General features: G+C 39.8%; 1 protein-coding gene across 4 annotated transcripts in view; it reads right to left on the bottom strand.

Annotated features, from left to right (window-relative positions):
- The window catches only part of ZNF280B (zinc finger protein 280B), an 89,178-nt gene extending 73,397 nt beyond the window's left edge, over positions 1-15,781 (bottom strand). For 3 of the 4 annotated variants that reach the window (XR_004683487.1, XR_004683489.1, XM_035028925.1), the window contains exons 1-2: positions 15,324-15,781; positions 14,459-14,519 (exon numbers count right to left, since the gene is read on the bottom strand). The gene's annotated coding sequence lies outside the window, so the exon portion shown is untranslated. Of the gene's footprint in view, positions 1-14,458; positions 14,915-15,323 lie in introns of those variants that run through there. The other variant, XM_035028926.1, reaches the window with a different exon arrangement.
- Between the last annotated feature and the right edge of the window lie 725 nt (positions 15,782-16,506).

The raw sequence follows: 16,506 nt of genomic DNA, 5'->3' as shown, positions 1-16,506 counted from the left end.
AACAACTATTAAACCAAGGTTTTTCTTTATCAAACGACAGGATTATTTCTGTAGATTGAACTAAGAAAAATTAACAATTTATAGACCCTCACTACCTATTTTCACTCTTGCTACCTCTCTGACTTCTTTTTCCATTATTCTAACACTCATTCCCTGCAATCCAGCCACAGTGGCTTCCCTGTTGTTCCCTTTAGGCTCTGCCTGAAATTCTTGTCTCCCAGATATCTCCATGGCGAACAAGACTTGCTCTGATCACCCGATCTACAATTACAACACTCCTACCTACCCAACATTCGATCCTATGACCCTGATCTATTATATTCTTCCTAATTTCATAACATCACCTTCTGTATCACCAAAGAATGTATTATATGTATATACAAATATATGTATATATGTGTGTGTGTGTGTGTGTGTATAATGTTATATTATATTATATACCTTTCTTCTCCACTGGACTGTCAGTTCTTTCCACTGGAGAAATTCTGTTTCATTTTTTAGCTTGTTTTGTTTGTTTTTGTCTGTTTTGTTCATTGGTTTCTCCCAAATTCCTAGAGCAGCCCTGGCACATAAATCTTAAATATATGTGAAAGGAAAACGATTATCTAGGAGTTAGAAATAAATTTAACAAAGGAAAGTGGGCTGAGGGAAGAAGTAGGAAATGTTCAAACCTGAGGAACAGGCAATTTTTTCAAGTCTGGGAGCCACTGAAGTGTACTATTACAGCAAATGTGAGAACCCTGCAATCCTGGGACTCAGGAGAATGACTACGGTCAGTCACTTTTAGCCATTTTCCCTTGTCCTTCCTTTCCTCCCAAGAGCAGGATCTTAGAAGAATCCACAAACTAGAGATGAGCAGGGTGGCAGTTCAACCTAAAAGTGGCCTATCAGTTCAGAAGCAAGTTCTTTCTCTAAGACCAAGTGTTTAGAGAGGGTTTGGAAGTATCAGGTGACTGGTGAATGATTTAAAGAGGGGCTGCAGAGAACCACAAAAAAGATGACTTACAAAAAAAAAAGGACAATGTTAATTTGTTAAATGCCAGCAAAAGGTCATAGGGAATGGTGAAATATGGAACTACAAATATTCCCTCCTTCATAAAAGCAAAGAGAACAACAGCAAAAATTGTCAAAATCAAGTTTTCATCCCAGAAATTAACCAAAGGTTTGCAAAAAACAGAGGATTTCTGTGGAAAACATTATGGCAGCTCCTCAAAAAGTTAAACATTGAATTATCATATGACCCCACAAGTGTACTTCTAGGTATTGCCTGATAGAACTGTAAGCAGGTACTCAGACAAGTACATGTAAAGTACATGCTTGTTTATAGTAACATGATTCACAAGAACCTTATGGTGAAAATAATACAAATATCCATCAGTGGATGAGAAAACAAATTGTAGTATATACAAACACTGGAATATTATTCAACCATAAAGGGAATAAAGGCTCCTCCGTGTTCACTGCTGCATTATTTATAATAGCCAAGATATAGAAACAACCTAAGTGTCCACTGATTGGTGGATAAAGAAAATGTGGTATATACAAACAATGGAATACTATTCAGCTATAAAAAATATGAAATCTTGGGCGCCTGGGTGGCTCAGTTGGTTGGGCGACTGCCTTCAGCTCAGGTCATGATCCTGGAGTCCCGGGATCGAGTCCCGCATCAGGCTCCCTGCTTGGCGGGGAGTCTGCTTCTCCCTCTGCCCTCTTCCCTCTCATGCTCTCTGTCTCTCATTCTCTCGCTCTCTCAAATAAATAAATAAAATCTTTAAAAACAAAACAAACAAACAAAAAAATATGAAATCTTGGGGCGCCTGGGTGGCTCAGTCATTAAGTGTCTGCCTTCAGCTCAGGTCATGGTCCCAGGGTCCTGGGATCGAGCCCCGCATCGGGCTCCCTGCTCGGTGGGAGGCCTGCTTCTCCCTCTCCCACTCCCCCTGCTTGTGGTTCCCTCTCTTGCTATGTCTGTCTCTGTCAAATAAATAAATAAAATCTTAAAAAAAAAAAAAGTAAAAAAAAAAAAATGAAATCTTGCCATTTGCAACATGATGGACCTGAGGGCATTATGCTAAGTGAAATAAATCAAACAGAGAGAGACAAATATTGTATGATCTCACTGATATGTGGAATCATAAACAACAATAAGCTCATAGATAAGGAGAACAGACTGGTGATTGCAGAGGCAAGGGAGAGGGGTAAAATGGATGAAGGGGATCAAAAGGTACAAACTTCCAGTTATAAAATAAATAAGTCATGGAGATGTAATGCACAACATGGTGACTATAGTAAATAATACTGTACTGCATATTTGAAAGTTGCTAGGAGAGATCTTAAAAGTTCTCATCACAAGACAAAAAAAATTATGTATGGTGACAGATGTTAACTATACTTATTGTGGGCATTTCACAATTTATATAAATACCAAATCATGCTGTATACCTGAAACTAATATAATGTTATAGGTCAATTATACCTCAATAAAAATAATTAACTTAATTTTTAAAAAGTGGAATGAAGTATTGATACATGCTACAACCTGAATAAACTCTAAAAACATGCAAAGTGAAAGAAGTCAGACAGAAAAGTTCACATATTGTATGATTTCATCTATAGGAAATATCCCGAATAGATAAAGGCATAGAATTTTTTTTTAATTTTTTGTTATGTTAATCACCATACATTACATCATTAGTTTTTGATGTAGTGTTCCATGATTCATTGTCTGTGCATAACACCCAGTGCTCCATGCAGAATGTGCCCTCTTTATTATTTTTTTCTTTTTTTTTTATTCTTATGTTAATCCCCATACATTACATCATTAGTTTTAGATGTAGTGTTCCATGATTCATTGTTTGTACATAACACCCAGTGCTCCATGCAGAATGTGCCCTCTTCAATACCCACCACCAGGCTAACCCATCCTCCCACCCCCCTCCCCTCTAGAACCCTCAGTTTGTTTTTCAGAGTCCATCGTCTCTCATGGTTCGTCTACCCCTCTGATTTCCCCCACTTCATTCTTCCCCTCCTGCTACATTCTTTTCTTCTTCTTTTTTTTTTCCTTTCTTAACATATATTGCATTATTTGTTTCAGAGGTACAGATCTGAGATTCAACAGTCTTGCACAATTCACAGCGCTTACCAGAGCACATACCCTCCCTAGTGTCTATCACCCAGTCACGCCATCCCTCCCACCCCACCCCCCACTCCAGCAACCCTCAGTTTGTTTCCTGCGATTAAGAATTCCTCATATCAGTGAGATCATATGATACATGTCTTTCTCTGTTTGACTTATTTCACTCAACATAATACCCTCCAGTTCCATCCACGTCGTTGCAAATGGCAAGATCTCATTCCTTTTGATGGCTGCATAATATTCCATTGTATATATATACCACTTCTTCTTTATCCATTCATCTGTCGATGGACATCTTGGCTCTTTCCACAGTTTGGCTATTGTGGACATTGCTGCTATAAACATCGGGGTGCACGTACCCCTTCGGATCCCTACTTTTGTATCTTTGGGGTAAATACCCAGTAGTGCGATTGCTGGATCATATGGTAGCTCTATTTTCAACTTTTTGAGGAACCTCCATACAGTTTTCGAGAGTGTGTGCCCTCTTTAATACCCATCACCAGGCTAACCCATCCTCCCACCCCCCTCCCCTCTAGAACCCTCAGTTTGTTTTTCAGAGTCCATCGTCTCTCATGGTTCGTCTACCCCTCCGATTCCCCCCCTTCATTCTTCCCCTCCTACTATCTTCTTTTTTTTTTTCTTAACATATACTGCATTATTTGTTTCAGAGGTACAGATCTGTGATTCAACAGTCTTGCACACTTACAGCGCTCACCATAGCACACACCCTCCCCAATGTCTATCACCCAGCCACCCCATCCCTCCCACCCCACCCCCCACTCCAGCAACCCTCAGTTTGTTTCCTGAGATTAAGAATTCCTCATATCGACGATGGACTTTGAAACACAAACTGAGGGTTCTAGAGGGGAGGGGGGTGGGAGGATGGGTTAGCCTGGTGATGGGTATTGAAGAGGGCACATTCTGTATGGAGCACTGGGTGTTATGCACAAACAATGAATCATGGAACACTACATCTAAAACTAATGATGTAATGTATGAGGATTAACATAAGAATAAAAAAAATAAAAATAAATTTAAAAATTAAAAAAAAAAAAGAATTCCTCATATCAGTAAGGTCATATGATACATGTCTTTCTCTGATTGACTTATTTCGCTCAGCATAACACCCTCCAGTTCCATCCATGTCATTGCAAATGGCAAGATCTCATTCAATAAAGGCATAGAATCTAAACACAGATTGGTAGTTGCCAAGGGATGGGAGAGGAGAAATGGAGAGAAACTGCTTAATGGTAAAGAATTTTACTTTGGAATGTTTGAGATGTTTTGGAACTAGATAGAAGCAGCAGATGTACAATGCTCTAAATGCCACTGAATCTTTCACTTTAAAGTGACTGATTTTGTTATGCATATTTCATGCTCAATATATTATTTTTTTAAATAAAGAGGGGGTATTACTACCAACCACACAGAAATTACTACCAACCACACAGAAATTTTTTTTAATGTTTTTTAAGATTTTATTTATTTGAGAAAGAGAGAGAGAGCACGTGCACAAGCAGGGGAAGGGGCAGAGGGAGAGGAATTCCGAAGCACGGAGCAGGGAGCCCCCCAGGCTGGATCCCAGGACCCCGAGATCATGACCTGAGCCAAAGGCAGACACTTAACCAACTGAGCCATCCAGCCCCCTGAAATTCATTAAAAAAAATAAATAAATAAGGGAACACTATGAACAATTCTATTTCAACAAATATGATAACCTCAATGAAATGAACAAATTTCTAGAAGGACACAAACTACCAAACTGACTGAAAAAACAAACCTAGAAAATATGAATAGATCCAAAACAAGTAAAGAGATTAAGTTAGTAATAAAAAAAATTCCCAAAAGAGAAATCCAAGATCAGATGACTATCCTGGTAAATTCCATCAAAACAATCAAGAAGAATCAACTCTCCAAAAATTAGAAGAGAGAAAACTTTCCAGCTCATTCTGAGGCCAGTACTATTTATACCAAAATTAAACAAAGATATCACAGACCAAAAAACAAACAAAACCTAGATACCAATCTCTCTTATGAATAGAGGCAAAAATCCTTAACAAAATACTAGCAAACACAATTTAATAACATATAAATAGGGCTATACACCATGACCAAGTGAGATTTATGTAAGAAATGCAAAGTTGGTTCATTATATGAAAATCAATCAACATTATACCATTTCAACAGAATAAAGGACCAAAAAAAACCCACATCTGGCCCGCACAAAAAGCACTGGACAAAATCTAGCACCCTTCTGCAAGGAGGGAATAAAAATACACTCAACAACCAGGAGAAGGGAACTTTCTCAGACAAAGGGCATCTGTAAAAGACCCACAGCTAGCATTACCCTTCATAGCAAAAAAAAAGACTGAAAGCTTCTCCTCTAAGATCAGGAACAAGACAAGGATGTCTACTTCTACCATTCTGATTCAACATTATACTGGAAGTTGTTTAACCAGGACAATCAGACAAGGAAAAAAAAAAAAGCATTCAGACTGGAAAAAAGAAATAAAACTATACTGAAGAGGACATGATTTCGTATATAGAAAATCCTGAGGAATTAGTATTAGAATAAACAATATAGGATCAATATAAAACATCAATTATATTTCTATACATTAGCAATAAACACTATGAAAATGAAATTAAACAAGCAGTTCTCTGTACACTAGCATTAAAAAGGGTAAAATACTTAGAAATAAATTTCCAGAAAAAAATGCTAGACTTTCATACTGAAAACACTGAATTATACTGAATATATTGCTGAGGCAATTAAAAAAGATCTAAGTAAATGCATACATCCCATGTTCATGCATAAGATTTAATATTGTTAAAATGGCAAGATTCCCGATAGTGATCTGTCAAAATCCCAGCTTTTTCACAGAAATTAAAATTCAGATGGAAATGCAAAAGATTCAGAATAGCCGAAACAATCTTGAAAAAGAAGAAATGAAAATCTCACATTGATTTCAAAACTTACTACAAAGCTACAGTAATCAAGAGTGTGGTACTAGCAAAAAGACAGAAACACAGATCAATAGAATACAATTCAGAGTCCAAAAATAAACCCATACACTAATCGTCCATTGATTTTCAGTAAGAATAGCAAAATAATTAAGTCAGGAACAGTAAGTTTTTTCAAAAAATGTTGGAACAAGTGAACATCCACATCAAAAGAATTAAGTTGGACCCCTACTTACAGCATATTAAAAAAAATAGTAACTCAAAATAGACTGTAGAACTAAATGTAAGAGCTAACTGTAAGTCTTTTTTAAAAAAATAGAAGTAAATGGTTTTTTAGACAAGGTACCAAAAGAATAATGACAAAAGAAAAATAAACAGAATTTCATCAAAGGGAAAGCTCTCACACTGTTGGTGGAATGCAAGCTGGTACGGCAACTCTGGAAAAAAGTATGGAGGTTTCTCAAAAAGTTGAAAATAGAGATACCCTATGACTCAGCAATTGCACTACTAGGGATTTACCCCAAAGATACAAATGTAGTGATCTGAAGGGGCACCTGCACCCCAATGTTTATAGCAGCAATGTCCACAACAGTCAAACTATGGAAGAGCCCAGATGTCCACCGACAGATGAATGGATAAAGAAGATGTGGTATATATATACAATGGAATATTACTCAGCCAGCAAAAAAAAAAAAAAAAGAAATCTTGCCATTTGCAATGACATGGATGGAACTAGAGGCTATTTAATACTAATCGAAATAAGTCATTCAAAGACAATTATCATATGACTTCACTGTTATGTGGAATTTAAGAAACAAAACAAGAGGAGCATGGCAGAGGGAGGGAAAAATAAAACAAGACTAAATCAGACAGGGAGACAAACCATAAGAGACTCTTAATCATAGGTAACAAACTGAGGGTTGCTGGAGGGGAGGGGAGTGGGGGGATGGGGTAACTGGATGATGGGCATTAAGGAGGGCACAGGATGTAATGAGCACTGGGTGTTATATAAGACTGATGAATCACTGAACTCTATCTCTGAAACTAGTAATACACTATATGTTAATTAATCAAATTTAAATAAATTTAATAAAAGAAGATTTCATCAAATTAAAACCTTCTGTCCTTCAAAAGATACCATCATGAAAGTAAAAAGACAACCCACAGAATGGGAGAAAATATTTGTAAATCATATATGTGATAAGGGACTCAGTCTAAAGAGCATGTGACTCTTGACCTCATGGTCGTGAGTCTGAGCCCCACATTGGGGTGGGAGGGAAGATTACTTAAATAAAAACTAAAAAAATGGGCAAGGGAATTATATAGAAATTTCTCCAAAAATGATATACAAATGGCCAACTATATGAAAAGATGTTCAACATGACAGTAATCAGAGAATTGTGGATCAAAACCACAATGATATATCACTCACACCCCTTAGGATGGCTACTATAAAATATATAAAAATAAATAAATACACCAGAAAATAACAACTGCTGGTAAGGATATGAAGAAATTAGAATCCTTATGTGCTGTGGCTGGAATGTAAAATGGTGCAACTGCTATGCAAAGCAAAAGAGGTTCCCCAAAACATTAAAAATCGAACTACCATATGATCCAGCAATCCCACTTCTGGATATATATCCAAAAGAAATGAAAACAGGATTTCAAAGAGATATTTGCACACCCATGTTCACAGCAGAACTGTTCTGATAACTAAAAGGTGGAAGCGGCCCAAATGCTCATCAACTGATGAATAAATTTTAACAATGTGTATATACATACAATGGTATATTATCCAGCTATAAGAAGTCCTGTCACATACTACAACACCCATGAATCTTGAGGACACATTATGCTAAATTAAAAAAGCAGTCACAAAAAAGACAAATACTATATTAATTCCACTTATGTGAAGTTATCTAAAGTAGTCAAAGCAACAGAAAAGAAACAAAAAGTAGAATGGTGGATACCAGGGTCTAGGGAGAGAGGGAAAAAGGGACTTTGTTGTTTAATGGGATGGATACAGAGTTTCAATTTTGCAAAATGAGAAGTTCTAGAGATCTGTTTTAAAACAATGTTAATATATTTACACTTAAATGGCTAAGATGGTAAAATTTATGTTTATGTTTTTTACCACAATAAAAAAATGAGCAAAAAGTTTGAATAGACATTTCTCCAAAGAAGATATACAAATAATACAATAAGCACAAGAAATGCTGCTCAACACAATTAGTTATTAGGGAAATGTAAATCAAAATCACAATGAGATACCACTTCATATCCACTGGGTTGACTATAATCAAAAAGAGAAACAGTAAAGAGTGTCACAGAGAATGTGGAGAAATCAGAATCCTCATATATCGCCAGTATAACTGCTGTAAAACGGTCAGCCACTTCGGAAAACAGTTTGGCAGCATCTCAAAAATTAAATATAGAGGTATATGATCCAGCAATTTCACTCCTAGGTATATACCCCAAAGAGTTGAAAACGTTAAGTCCATACAAAAATTTGCTCAACAATGTTCACAGCAGCATTATTCATAATTGCCACAAAGGGCAAACAATCCAAATGTCCATTAACTGATGAATGGACAAACTGTGGTATAGCCAGCCATACAACGGAATGTTATTCAGCCATGAAAACAAATAAGGTAGTGCTGAACATGTATGACATGGATGAACCTTGAAAAGATGCTAAGTGAATAAAGCCAGACACAAAAAGGCCACATATTGTATGATTCCTCTCACAAAAAATGTCTACAATAGGCAAATCCACAGAAACAGAAATAAATTAGTGGTTGCCATGGGCTGGGGTGGGGAGAGAATGAGGAAATGTAGTAGGTTGAATAATGACCTCAAAAAAATACTGGATCCTAATCCCTGAAACATATATATGTTATCTGACTTGGGAAAAGGGTCTTTGCAGATGTGATTAAGAATCTTGAGATGGGGAGGGGCGCCTGGGTGGCTCAGTTGGTTAAGCGACTGCCTTCGGCTCAGGTCATGATCCTGGAGTCCCGGGATCGAGTCCCGCATCGGGCTCCCTGCTCAGCAGGGAGTCTACTTCTCCCTCAGACCCTCCTCCCTCTCACGCTCTCTGTCTCTCATTCTCTCTCTCGCAGATAAATAAAATCTTAAAAAAAAAAAAAAAAAGAATCTTGAGATGGGGAGATTATCCTGGATTATACAAATGAGCCCAAAATACCATCATAAGTATCCCCAGTAAGAGAGGCAGAAGATATCACATATACAGTAGGAGAAAGCTTTGTAACAAGACTGGAATGACATGGCCACAACCAAAGAATGCCAGCTGGAAGAGGCAAGCAATGGATTCTGCCCTAGAGTCTCTGGGGTTGGGTGGCCCTGCCAACACCCTGATTTAGGTCAGGTGAAACTGATTTCTAACTTCTGGCCTCCAGAATTGAGAGGGAATAAATTTTTGTTGTTTTAATCCACCAAGATTGTGGTAATTTGTTATAGTAGCCACAGGAAACTAATACAGGGTTTTAGGGTTGATGAAATGTTCAGGAATTAGATAGTGGTAAAGACTGCACTATTTTGTGAATATACTAAAAATCATTCAATTTTGCATTCTACTGAGTGAACTGTATAGTATGTGAATTATATCTCAAACAAAAAAATGCCTAGCAATAGGCTGGTGTGACCGCCCCCCCCCACCCCACACATCCCAACAACTGATACTAAATTTTCAAAGCCTCTAAACAGACTCCATTCATGTAACAAGAATTAGGTAATTAGGATTATGGTAACAAGGCAAACTAATCTAGCCCATAAAGAGAGTTAAACTAGTATCAAGTGGTCAGCTTACAAATTTGTAGTGGGGAAGTATACATTCCTAGGGATGGATGGATATCTTCTAGATAGATAGGACATCTAGATAGATGGATATCTTCTGGATAGATAGTAGAGTGGACACCACTCTGATACTAAGGTATCAATTATGATTAGGACTGCTAAATATCCTGATTTGACCGGGACAATCGAGTTTGACCTCTTGCCCCTATGTATTTTTTTTTAAAGATTTTATTTATTTATTTGACAGAGAGAGACACAGCGAGAGAGGGAACACAAGCAAGGGGAGTGGGAGAGGAAGAAGCGGGCTTCCCACTGAGCAGGGAGCCCGATGCAGGGCTCGATCCCAGGACCCCAGGATCATGACCTGAGCCGAAGGCAGACGCTTAATGACTGAGCCACCCAGGCGCCCCCCCCCCCATGTATTTTTTAAAAGTGCCACTTTTCACTCTTAAAAATACCCCGATTTCAGGGCGTCTGGGTGGCTCAGTCAGTTAAGCATTCGAATCTTGATTTCAGCTCAGGTCCTGATCTCAGGGTTGTAAGATCAAGCCCCATGTCGGGCTCTGTGCTCACAGGGAAGTTGTGCTTATTTTCTCTCTCTTCCTCCCCCATTAATAAAACAATTTCAGTGATAAATTAATCAACCTACTTGTAAGGAATCTGGAAGTTGTGAAAGTGGTGAGAGCATATTCTATGCACACTAGATGTGCCCTGTCATGAATCTCTATGTAACATATATCTCCCTGCTATTGGAAAGCTCCCAAAGGAAAAATCCTGGTAAGACTTCCACAAAGCATCCATAGTTTGTTTTCAAATGTATACAATTCTAATGCTTAATCAAATGACTAATTTATACATTTAAAGGAAAGAATAAGGAATGCACCTAAGAATATTGTGGTTGATAAGTGTACGGAACTTACAAAGGATGGCTTAAAATAACTTGTACCCAAATTTTTTAAGTGTTATGAAACCAAAATATGATAGTCACTATTATTTTTTTTCATATCAAATTGACCCTAACATAATAATGCTGTGTTAGAACTTCTGGGTGCAAAAAAAGGAGGAGGGGGGAATTTCTTTTTCTTTCTTTCTCTTTCTTTCTTTCTCTCTCTCTCTCTCTCTCTCCCTTTCTTTAAGAAATTAGGGAGAAATTGTTACTCTATGGAAAGATCATCATAAGTTCTATGAGTGGTCATACATATAAGGTTGGTAATGTTCTGATGTTCACGATTTTGGATGAACTACAACTATAAAACATATTAAATTAGTAGAATTGGAACATATTCCTGTCCACAAAAGACTGAGAAACAAAGAAATGACACAAGAGCATAATCATAAAGAATCATACAGTTTTGACAATCTCCTAACCCTAACCCCTAACAGAGAAAAGGGGAGGGAGAAACATCAAGATAGTCTTTGTGAGGGGCGCCTGGGTGGCTCAGTTGGTTAAGCAACTGCCTTCAGCTCAGGTCATGATCCTGGAGTCCCGGGATCGAGTCCCGCATCGGGCTCCCTGCTCGGCAGGGAGTCTGCTTCTCCCTCTGACCCTCCTCCCTCTCATGCTCTCTGTCTCTCATTCTCTCTCTCTCAAATAAATAAATAAAATCTTAAAAAAAAAAAAAATTAAAAAAAAAAAAAAAGAAGTCTTTGTGAGGAATTTGAGTATTAGGAAGTATTTGGTGATCCTAACATATGCCAGGTACTGGTCTAGGTACTGGGGATATAGTAGTGATTGAAACAAAGACCCCTTCTTCAGGGAGCTGACACTGCAATAGAGGTAACTGGAAAATACATTTAAGAAAATATACACACATAATGTTATTGCGTGCAATGTTAATAGTATCACATATTACATATTTCAATACATAATGTAGTATAAAACATATAAAACATTTTATATTATTATATGTGTGTATACATATATATAAAATTTCAAATGGTTATAAATGCTATAGAGAAAATAAAGGCAAAAATGAGCCAGGTAGTATGAAGGCAGGCTGATATTTGTATGGCATGGTTATGGAGATCTGGGGAAGAATTCTCCAGCAGAAGGAAGAACAAATACAAAGGCTCTGAGACTGGAGCATGCTTACCAAATTTAAGGACTGGTCAAGAGGCTAACATAGGCAAGCCAATGGAAAGGGAGAGAAACTGGAGAGGAGATCAAAGAATGAGTTTGTTGTAGTATGTTAATGTAGTCCATTCTAAGTTCTTTGGTTTTTACTCTGAGTATAATAGGTCACTGAGAATTTTGAGTGAGGAGTGATATGATCTTTCATTTCAAAAGGATTACTCTGGCTGCTGTGTGAAAAAATAAGACTTTAGAAAGTACTAACTGGAAGCAGGAAGGCAAGTTAAGAGGCTACTGAAATAATAAAGACAAAAGATTATTATAATACAAGACAGGGATACTGAGAAGGGGTCAAATTCTAGATCAAAACCTGAAGGTCCACAAGATTTGTTGATAGATTGGATTTGGGATGGGAAGAAAAGGATGACACATATAAGGGGTGATGCTGAGCAAGTAAATATGAGACCAGAGCTCAGGGAAAGACCTGGGCTAAGTACACAAATTTTGGAGTCTTTGGCATGTAATGTTATTTAAAACACAAGACTGGATGAGGTCATCTAGGGAAAAAGGTCTGATATCCAAGTCCTGGAGCATTCCATTGGTTAGAGGTCAGAAACATGAGAAAAAACCAGAAAAGGATACGAAGAAGGAAGAGTTACTTAGAGCCAACTAGGGGTGGGGGGGGGGGGAATGATAAAAGGAGAATGGAGAAAAAGCATGTTGTAATCCAAATGAAAAATTATTTTCAGGGAAGAAGAAATGAGTGACTCTGATAAATGCTGCGATAGATCACATAAATTAATAGCTAACAATTCAGAACGCCTGGTGGCTCAGTCAGTTAAGCATCTGCCTTCGGCTCAGGTCATGATCTTGGGGTCCTGGGGTCAAGTTCTGCAACAGGCTCCCTGCTCCGTGGGGAGTCTGCTTCTCTCTCTCACTCTCCCTTGGTGCTCACTCTCTCTCTCTCTCTCTCTCACTCTCTCAAATAAATAAATAAAATCTTAAAAAAAAGTAACAACTGACCATTGGGGTTAAGCACTGTGGAATTCACTGGTGATCTTAACACGAGTGGATTTAAAGGAGAATGGGAGAACTGGAGGAAGCAAATATGGACAACTCTGGAGAAATTTTCCTCTAATGAAAAGCAAATATGAAATAAAATTGGCAGAAGGGGGATGTGCAATTAAAAGATGGATTTTTAATGAGAGGTGACATTACAATCAGTCTGTTCGTTGATGAGAATGATCCAGAGAAACTGAAAACTTAATCCAGGACAAAGAGGAGACTTGCTGGAACAATATTCTTGAGTAAACAAAAACTGCTTGGATTTAGTACACAAGGGGAGGTTTTGCCCTTAGCCTGGAGCCAAATAATTCACTCATAATAACAGAACAATATGGAAAAGAATTGGAATGGTGGATAAATGGGTGTGGTAGCCAGTCTCCAAGATGGCCCCAAATGAATCTTGCCTCCTGGTATTCACACTCTTGTGTAGTCCTCTCCCACACTATCACAGGGTTAGCCTATGTGACTAAGCAAATACAGAAGTAACGGTATGCAACTTTTGAAGAAGACTCTGCACTTCATCTTGGGAGCAAGTTCTCTCTTGAATCACTCACTCTGAGGGAAGCCAGCTGCCATGACAGGAGCAGCCCCATAGAGAGGCCCACAGAGTGAAGAACTACAGTCAAGTGAGCAAGCTCAGACACTGATCATCCAACAAAACTCAAGTCTTCAGAGACGGCCAATCCTGTCAAAAGCTTCACTACAACCTCATAAGATACCCTGAGCCAGAATCACCCAGCTAAACCAGTCCTAGATTCTAGAGTAGGACAGTGAAATAAACATTTCTTAGGTCATTAAGTTTGAGACAATGTGTTACACAGCAATAGATAACTAACTATATAATGGGTCTCACTGCGCTATATACACAAGTTACTGGGCATACAACTTACTTACTGTTTTGCCTACTGGCATGAAATGAATTCATATGGCCTCCCCTACCCAGTCACATTCAATTACTTCATGAAATAAAGCCCTTAGGAAAAGGTTGTAGAAATGAACAAAGCAAACCTATGTAATCATTTTTAACCAATACACATTTACCCTGAATGAACCACTTTAATACTTAATACATTAGCTGAAATCTTAGGTATGCAAAACAGCCCATTTTAGCCTCCTACTACCATTGTAAAAGAAGTCCGTTTTACATAGCTTAAATGTCTGATCCTCTTACTTTCCTTTTCCTTTCAAGAGAGCAGGTGAAAGAATGCCACCCTCCCTGTTTTTAAGGAAGCAATATAGAGAGCTCCAGAATTACCTAAATCAGTGATTGGCTTGAATTTATCTGACATATTCAGGTCATACACACTCAGGAAACACTGTCTGAACAGTAACACAGAAGAAAATAAGAGAAAACTGAAGAAAAGTGGTACAGTCTTGGTCCTTATAAAGACCTCTCGTCTTACCTCAGGTGTGCATTGAAACTTCTAAGAACTTGAGCTATTCCAGGCAGGAGAAGGTCACATCCTTGAGGCAACCGTAGAGGAGGATTAGGGCTACTTACACATTACAGGAATATTTTATACCCCACTGCCTACCTGACATTGCCATCTGGATGTTCATTAAGCATCTCCCACTTAACCAGAAGAGAACTGGTGTCCTTTCCCCCACACCTGTTCCTCCCATCCACCCTCTCTCAGTAAAGAAAACACTATGCCTGCCAACCGCCCAGATCCAAAGCCTGGAAACCACCCCGGGTCCTGGCTGTCAGGAGGACTTCACTAGGGTGAAAGAGTCTGAAATAGAGTCCAGGCAGAGATACAGTAAACCAGAAAAATTAACAAGGCGCTGAGGCAGGGGCGAGGAAGCAATAAATGAATTCACAAATGCTTGAATCGCCTTCAAGGGTCTGGGCCGACAGATGCCCAGAACGGGGAGGAGGCTGGCTGGGGGCGTTTAAACGCCTTAAGTTCCACAAGAGACCCCAGCGGGCCGGGGGAGGGGAAGGTACTAGGAGCCAGCGCCGGCCCCTTCTCCAGGAGGCCCAGGCTGGGCCCAGGCTTGGGGGATGGGGGCGGCCCGCCAGGGTGGGGGAGGGGATGCTGCCTGAAAGGCGCCTGCGGAGATCGGGTAAGGGGGTGTGCGCGAAGGGGGTCTCAGGACCCGCCAGAGGCCGCTTACCCTACACTCCCTTCGGAGGCCGCAGCAACAGGCACAGGCCGCTCAGGCAGAGCGAGACCAGGAGCGGTGTGGCCCGCGGGGCTGCGGCCGCGGAATCCCTCCCATCTCCCCTCTGGGAACACTGGGGCCGCGCCACGCCCCCATCCTTACCGGCCCCGGTCCGCAGCAGTCCCTGAGCCGCGGGAGGCGCACCGCCCCGAGGCGCTCCCCAGGCGAAGCCTGAGGGGACGACGCCTCCTCAGGCCCCAGGCGCCGCCGACGGCGCCGCCGACGCCACCGCCTCCGCACGCGCGCCCGCTGCGATCTGTGATTGGCTGCCAGGTGCGGGGCCCCAGGCCGGCGCGGCTCTGGGCGCTGCGATCTGATTGGCGGCGAGGCCGGTCCGGCGCCTGCGCGCGCTCTGGCGCCCCCGGTGGCGATCCCTGGGCGCGGGGTCAGGCTGAAAGGGGTGAGGGCGTCCGCAATGACCCTCAGTCCCTGGAAGAGTCTTGGGAGGTCCAAGGTTGCAGAGCCGACCAGGGTTCAAGGATAAGGGCAGGCTCCCAGTCCATCAGGGGGTATGTTTGCCCACTTGGAGGTTAGTTCTCATAATCCTCAGGTGTGGTCCCTTTTTCGTGAAACACTAGCTGCCCGCCCCATGTTTAAGAGAACTTGACCACGCAACTGAGTCTTGACGCCCATACTCTTGATGTTGCATCTAGTCAAGCTATACAAAAATAGCCTGGCACCTATTTTTGTATAGCTTGCAGCGACCTAAGAATAAATTTTACATTCGTTAATGTCTGAGAAAAACCACAAAGAGAATATTATTTTGTAACATGTGAAAATTATATAAAATTTAAATTGCAGTGTCCATAAATAAAGTTTTATTGGAAGACAGACATACCCATTCCTTTAGGTATTGTCAATTGCCAGAAATCATATTCAAAAGCCTAAAATATGTACTATCTGGCCCTTTACAGATTTTTTTAAATTGCCATTTCTGCCAGAGGTCTGTCTAGTTTAGTAATGTTTCGAAAAGGGGGGAAAAAAAAAGACAGCTTTTGGGTTTGTTAAACTATAAGGCGATTTTCATCTCTAGCTCATTTATATTTTCCACTCTTTACTTTCTTATTATCTCTATAGGTTCTGTGGTTCCTCTTTACAATATTTTTAAGTTTTTTTTTAAATTGTAGTGTAGTTGATATACAATGTTATATTAGTTTCAGGTGTACAGTGTAGCGATATGACATTCTATACATTACACAGTAATCACCATAAGTGTGGTTACCATCTGTCGCCATACGAAGTTATCCTCTTTACAATTTTTTGAGGTAAATGCATAGGTGGTTTA

The sequence above is a fragment of the Mirounga leonina genome, unplaced genomic scaffold (genome assembly GCF_011800145.1).
Source record: "Mirounga leonina isolate KUSES-001 unplaced genomic scaffold, KU_Mleo_1.0 Mir_214, whole genome shotgun sequence".
Lineage (NCBI taxonomy): Eukaryota > Metazoa > Chordata > Mammalia > Carnivora > Phocidae > Mirounga > Mirounga leonina.
This window is presented reverse-complemented; position numbering and strand designations above follow the sequence as displayed.